Source organism: Callospermophilus lateralis, chromosome 11, assembly GCF_048772815.1.
Source record: "Callospermophilus lateralis isolate mCalLat2 chromosome 11, mCalLat2.hap1, whole genome shotgun sequence".
In the NCBI taxonomy this organism is placed as follows: domain Eukaryota; kingdom Metazoa; phylum Chordata; class Mammalia; order Rodentia; family Sciuridae; genus Callospermophilus; species Callospermophilus lateralis.
Window position 1 is genome coordinate 86,008,967 of NC_135315.1, and position 7,654 is coordinate 86,016,620.

The 7,654-nt window shown below is 35.6% G+C and overlaps 1 pseudogene; it reads right to left on the bottom strand.

The window, feature by feature from the left end:
* Window positions 1-3,037: 3,037 nt before the first annotated feature.
* LOC143410130 (tropomyosin-like) lies at window positions 3,038-3,689 on the bottom strand (annotated as a pseudogene).
* Between the last annotated feature and the right edge of the window lie 3,965 nt (window positions 3,690-7,654).

Below are 7,654 nucleotides of genomic sequence, written 5' to 3' on the forward strand. Positions count from 1 at the left end.
CAGGTACCTGAATCCCAAAGAAGCAAAGTTTCCAAACATCATAAAATTTAAAGAGTTTTGTACATAAGCTTTCTCTAGCACTGACTGATACAAAGGTATCTGAATCCCAAAGAAGCAAAGTTTCCAAACATCATAAAATTTAAAGAGTTTTGTACATAAGCTTTCTCTAGCACTGACTGACACAAAGCACAATGAGATGGCACTTCTAGAGATAGCAGCTTCAGAGAAACCTGATGGGATGATGAATGAGATCAGTAGACCTCCCCTGGCCTGCAGTGGCAAAACACCAGTTTTATTGCTAAGTCAGTGGAAAAAACATCTTTTTTGCAAGAAGGCAAGGGAGGTCACCTCAAGGTTAAGGAACCCACAATCTATTCTGTGAACAGTGGGGAAGTGGATAGAGAAGGAAGAAAAATTTGGTCTCAGACTGAGGCTATGGCTCAGTGGTAGAATGTTAGAGGCTCTTCCAGAACAAAGAAAAGGCAACGTGTCACACTTAGCATGCATGCCAACTCAGTGGTAAATCTCTCCTGACTGTGTTGTAACTCAGTTATGGGTGACGCTTTTGCAACTCTATAGTAGAAGAATATCCAATCAAACTGTTTGTTTATTATCTTATATGGAAGACAAAGAGCTTAGAGAGTTCAGTGCTCAGCTTTCAGGACGAAACTCCACAGAGCCTATGCTGGCACAAAAAGAAACACTGGTATACAGGAATGCCTTTGATTTATACGTGTTGATTTTGTATCCTGCCACTTTGCTGAATTCATTTATTAGCTCTAATAGTTTCTTTGTAGACCCTTTTGGGTCTGCTAGATATAGAATCATGTCATCTGCAAATAGTGATAATTTAAGTTCTTCTTTTCCTATTTTTATGCCTTTAATTTCTTTCATCTGTCTAATTGCTCTGGCCAGTGTTTCCAGAACTATGTTGAACAGAAGTGGTGAGAGAGGGCATCCCTGTCTTGTTCCAGATTTTAGAGGGAATGCCTTCAATTTTTCTCCATTCAGAATGATGCTAGCCTGAGGCTTAGCATAGATTGCTTTTACAATGTTGAGGTAAGTTCCTGTTATTCCTAGTTTTTCTAGCGTTTTGAACATAAAGGGATGCTGTACTTTGTCGAATGCTTTTTCCGCATCTATCGAGATGATCAAAGAACTCAAAAAATTAGATAACAAGATAACAAATAACCCAATCAACAAATGGGCCAAAGACATGAACAGACACTTCTCAGAGGAGGACATACAATCAATCAACAAGTACATGAAAAAATGCTCACCATCCCTAGCAGTCAGAGAAATGCAAATCAAAACCACCCTAAGATACCATCTCACTCCAGTAAGATTGGCAGCCATTATGAAGTCAAACAACAACAAGTGCTGGCGAGGATGTGGGGAAAAGGGTACACTTGTTCATTGTTGGTGGGACTGCAAATTGGTGCAGCCAATCTGGAAAGCAGTATGGAGATTTCTTGGAAATCTGGGAATGGAACCACCATTTGACCCAGCTATTCCCCTTCTCGGTCTATTCCCTAAAGACCTAAATAGAGCATGCTACAGGGACACTGCTACATCGATGTTCATAGCAGCACAATTCACAATAGCAAGACTGTGGAACCAACCTAGATGCCCTTCAATAGATGAATGGATAAAAAAAAATGTGGCATTTATACACAATGGAGTATTACTCTGCATTAAGAAATGACAAAATCATAGAATTTGGAGGGAAATGGATGGCATTAGAGCAGATTATGCTAAGCGAAGCCAGCCAATCCCTAAAAAACAAATGCCAAATGTCTTCTTTGATATAAGGAGAGTTACTAAGAACAGAGAAGGGACGAAGAGCATGAGAAGATTAACATTAAACAGGGACGAGAGGTGGGAGGGAAAGGGAGGGAGAAGGGAAATTGCATGGAAATGGAAGGAGACCCTCAGGGTTATACAAAATTACATACAAGAGGTAGTGAGGGGAAAGGGAAAAATAATACAAGGGGGAGATATGAACTGCAGTAGAAGGGGTAGAGAGAGAAGAGGGGAGGGGAGGGGAGGGGAGGGGAGGGGAGGGGGATAGTAAAGGATAGGAAAGGCAGCAGAATGCAACAGACTCTAGTATGGCAATATATAAATCAATGGAAGTGTAACTGATGTGATTCTGCAATTTGTATACGGGGTAAAAATGGGAGTTCATAACCCACTTGAATCAAAGTGTGAAATATGATATATCAAGAACTATGTAATGTTTTGAACAACCAACAATAAAAAAAAAAAGAAACACTGGTTCCTGCTAAATGCCCAGGTGCCCCATGCACAAATATCACAAGGAGAGCACTTGCCCAACCTGAAAAAGGCCCTGGATTTAATCCCCAGCACGACAAAAACAAAATGTCACAGAAGTATGATCATCTTTATTTGGTCACAATGAAAAAGAATAAAAAGAATAACGTTATCTAAAGATACAAAAAAAAATCTTGAATAGTAGAATACCATGGTTTTATTTTTTGGCAAACTCCTCTTGGAATGACCTTTCTGGTTTGGCTGGTACTTTGTACAGAGGAATTAGATAGTGGAATATTTCTCTACACTTTATTTGTCTCTCAGTAGGGTAGCCCCATTCCTGTTTTTCTTCTCTGTGGAGAAGGCAATATGAATTAGACTGGGAAGTTACCTTCCAAAAGTGAGAACGGAATTAGATTGCTCCTTAGAGCTGTGGAATTATTTGGAATGTTTATGGTTACTCTAAAAACATAAAGTAATTACAAAATATGTACATCAGAATTTGATTTAAAGACACTTCATGTTGTGCTCACATTCCCTTAAATGTTACTTCCAAAGGTGTTCAGCCTGTAGCCCAGCTGGCATTTATGGGAAGAGGCAAAGACAGTTTGGGGGAAAAGACAAGGGTGTGGCAGTACAGGGGATGTCAAGGAGAAAGAAGCCTTCCAGTTGAAGATCAGCCCTCAATTTCAAGGTCAGCTTTGGTCTGGCTGGCCCCACAGGCAGAGCATGTGAAGCAGCCTCGGGCCAGGCCTGGGGAGGTCTACATCTTATTGAGTTCAAGCAGAGTCTGGTTCAGTATCATTTCTGTACAAACTTGCTAATCTTTTGTGAATATCAGTTTATCTTTCAAATCATCAATTGTCTTTTCTACTTGGGCAACAGAACTCTCAGCAAACTCAGCAGTGTTCTCTGCCTCCTTGAGCTTATCAGTAAGAATCTTTATTTCTTCCTCATGTTGATCTTGGTTTTTAAGAATACTTTTCTTTAGTAGCCCTCAGACACATCATTCTGATCTGCTCATCCACTTCTTGGAAAGGAGACTCTGCAAGCTCACCTGATTCTTTTGCCATTCCAAATCTTCTTCAATAATCATTAACTTACAAGCCCCCTCTTCGTACTTCCTATCCACTTCATCTGCAATGTGCTTAGGTTCTTAGAGTTGGATTTCCTGGGTTCCATCTTTACTTCATAGTTCAGGGCCTGATTTTCAATAACTTTCATACCTCTCTCACTTCGGGGCAATAGCTAGGCACTCTTGGGCAAGGTCCAACTCCTCTTCCTCCAGTTAAAGGAGGCTACCACAGCCTCAGCCTTTTCCTGACCAGCTTTCTCCATCTCCTCAGCATCCTCAACTTGCTGTGCAGAACCTGGATCTTGTGCCTCACCTTCTCTACCGTGGTCATCCCTGCCATGGTGCCATCTTGTCACTTTTTGATATCTGCCTTCTACCTCCTCCACTCAGCTTGGCAGCCAATTTTTTTCTACTGTTAAATTATAAATTGTATAATTCATATAGAATTTTAGACATTCTATCAATCCTTAGAAGTAAAAGGCATTTAACAGCTTCAATCATACATGCTTTAAAAGATAACTTCCAAAGTTTTCTGGATGGAAATTGTATTTAAAACAACTATTTGTTCAGTATGATTAAATCATAATTATCTTTATGGACACTTAAATAAATTTTAACAGTGACAGAGTAACACTTTTGAATTCTAAAATATTAAAATGATATTGTTTCTGCTTTGTAATTCTCAGATTTGTAAATAAAAATCATATGATGAGAACTATTTGAGTGATTATTTTTGACATGTGTAATGTAAAAATACAAAGTAGAAGAGTATAAGATAAATGGATATCTGAAATCTGAGCTTTAGAAATTAGTGGAAGTTGCCTACCAAAATGAGAGATTTATAATAGCTAAGTCATTCCATCTTTTAATTTAAATTACCCTATATTAAATAATCAAATGTATTTTAAAAATGCATACAATATTGTTCTATAGAATTGATTTAGCATGGCTTAAAGTATACTTGCATCAAATAATACTCAAATTTTTCCATTTGAAATAATAGTTGTTTCAATTGTGTATAAGCAGTACCAAATATTTCAATCATCTGCTGAAAACCTGCCCTATAACCTGCCATATGTAGGTAGTAGAAAATTCCCATTTGGTTGCACACTTAATGGCTCTATTCCCTTAGAATTTAACTCCCAAATATTTGTCCAACTTATCTTCACAAAATGGTTTAAACATGCATCATATGTAAGATTGTTCCTAAGAATCCTGAGAAGCACTAAATCCCCATTTAGTTCTACAATTCATATGAATTTCACATGACAGGCTAGCTACCATAAGTGGGTTAATGATTTAACCATCTGAGTTAAAGTACTCACCTAAATTTGTTCAACTACTTTCAAGTCTGGCTTTGTCTTCCTATGATCTGGAGTCTTCTTTTGAAACCTAATCCTCTTGTTGAATAGTTAAGTCCCAATGTCAATGCTCATTTAGGCAAATTTCCTACCACTACTTTTGCTTTTTCCATTATGTCTAATGTAATATCACTCTGTAATTTGGATCTTCCAAATACAGACCACCCACATTTTATTTCTGTCTGGGAATGCTTTTTATATTGCTCTTGCATCCTTGACTTTTGTCTTTCTCATATTTTTCTCATGTATTTATTATAATCGTTAGTTGTATGTTTTTTCAACAAAACTTTTTCAAATAGGTGTGTATGATTTCTAAATTAGAGACTTTTTGATTTTGACTTAATGCTCTAAATAAACATTTTAAGGCATCACATAGTGGCAAATTTGAGGAATATTCATTGAGTTGGTCATATTTAATAAGTCAAAAGTGAGTTATTAAAATTGAAGAACATAATAATCAAACAACAGAATGTTTAATTCCACCTGCATGTAACTGTCTGTCTAGTTAGAAACTTACCCTAGTTATACTCACTTTCCTATGTACAAAATTATGATCATATGTTCTCTAATTCTAAAAAAAAAAAAAAAAAAAGTTTTTCTTCATTTGTTTTGTTTGTTTTATACTGCTGGAGATCAAACCCAGAAACTCACGATTACCTTATTAAGCAAGTGCTGTACCACTGAGCTACAATCTAAGCCACATCCAATCAAGCCACATTTATTTTTCTAAAAGTTTCATTCATATGTATATCTGTGTCTCTCAAAACTGCACTTAGGTAACTTTTAAGTCATATTTTTTTAATGTTACTTTATTAGTGAGAATAAAACTTTTGTTCCAGAACTTATTAATATATAAACAGAAGCATATTTGATTTCTTATTCTTCAATATGTTCTTAGCAATCAAAAGGATATTTTAAATTTGTATTTCGATCTCTAGAAAGTATCAATAAATATTTTAATAGTGAAAACTACATATGTATTATTTATTTTTTAACTCTGGTATTTCCATATAAGCTGCTAAAAAATGTATGTTTATTAAATTTTACCACTTATCTTCTACTGTGTTTGTTAAAGCTCTTTAGATCACTGGCCAGTTTGAGGATTCAATATGGAATTCAGTCAGCTTTTCAGAACTTCTCAAGAATGCAAAAGTGCTATTTATTTGAATTTTGCTAATGTTTTCACAGAGTCAATGAGATTAAAAAAAAAGAAAAAATTGCTGTTTGTGATTTTTGAATCAGAAAGTTTCTGGCACTGAAAAATGAAGAACCATTCCTTGAATTCTGTCAAGATCCTAACAATGCTGAACTATTAACACTAAATCATTTTGAGCCAAACTTCCTTTCCTAACATTTGATTTCTTTCCTGAGATGATGTGTCAAAAAAATGTATAGACACATTTCCAAAGAAAAAAAAGAGGTGTGAATTTATTTTTCTAAAGGACCATAACTATGTTTGGAGAGTTCAAATGTGTAAAAGTACCAAAGGGTTTTTTTAAAGAAATTTTCATTATTTGGGACCTTTTGAGTTCTATGTTGAAATTCTGATATTACTAAAATTATCTCTTCTATGAGTTTTTGTTGTTGTTGTTGTTTTGTTGTGATGTGTTGTTTTCTTTTCAATCTTTGGATGTTCTATTCTGTGCTTAATAAACCCAATACAAAGCTCTGTGCTTACTATTACCAAGCACATCCCAGTTCTATCATGAAAAAAAACAACTTTTAAGACAATATAAAGGAATTTATGTGTGTGTGTGTGTATATGTATGTGTGTGTGTGTGTTTGTGTGTGTGTGTTTGTGTGTAAAAGTACTTTAAACACCATTTTACCACCGTTCTGAGGCCATTTAAAGTTCTCTATATTCTGAGTAGTCACAGAACAGCAATCAAGTGGAAATGACAGTGACTGACAATTACAGAAGAAATAAAATGTCTTCCAGAAGTGCACAGAGACCTGTGGACCTCAATCAACTGAACTACAAATCCATTAAGTGACTTAATTTTGTGTATCCAACTGTGAGATATACTTACCACTACACTGACAAGAGCTATAGATAATAAATGCAGCCTGTAATACAACTCACCATGTGAGAAGTGTGTTCCTCATGCTGAATAATCTGTGCTTTCCAATACCTCTGTAGACAAAAACTGAGAAAGTGTCACACAGCTTAAAGAATGGAAAATAGGCTCAGTTTCATGGCTAATACTATCACTAGCTTCAAAAGAGATTCAAATTCACATCGTGTTAATCACAAAATTTAAATATTCTAAACAGTAAACTCTTATAAAATATATTTTAGTTGTTAATGAACCTTTATTGCATTTATTTATATTTGGTGTGGATAATTCAACTCAGTGCCCCCAAAATGCTAGGCAAGCACTCTACCACTGAGACACAGCCCCAGCCCCAACAGTATACTCTTGAAATGAAAGAGTGAGTCTCTTTTTTTTTTTAACTTATAGATGATCGCACAGTAACTTTATTATTTTTATTTGGTCCTAAGGATCAAACCCAGAGCCCCACATAAGTGAGGCAAACTGTTGCGGTGTAAATTAATCAATAAAATCAGTAAGAATATAAGATAGAAGTTATAAATTAGTAAAAAATATAGATTATAGAAATGATAAGTTAGATAAGGCAATTATAAAGCAAGAACTGTCATAGACAAGCCTAACTCTCTATTTTGTTGCCTTCTATTTAAAAAAACAAACAAACAAAACTGTTATAAGAGCTGTTTCTGAGAAACTGAAATGAAAGCTGTTTTCTTATAATATATTGTTTTCTGTACTTTGTACCCCACAAGATGTACTGAACCCAGGATATGGTGGTCTTGGTGACCAAAGACTTTGAAGCAGATTCTTGATCAAGCTAACCACCTGCTGAAACTCAAGATAGGATTGTCTAACACCAGCTCAAACCCAATATGTAGTTAACTGAGTTGCAA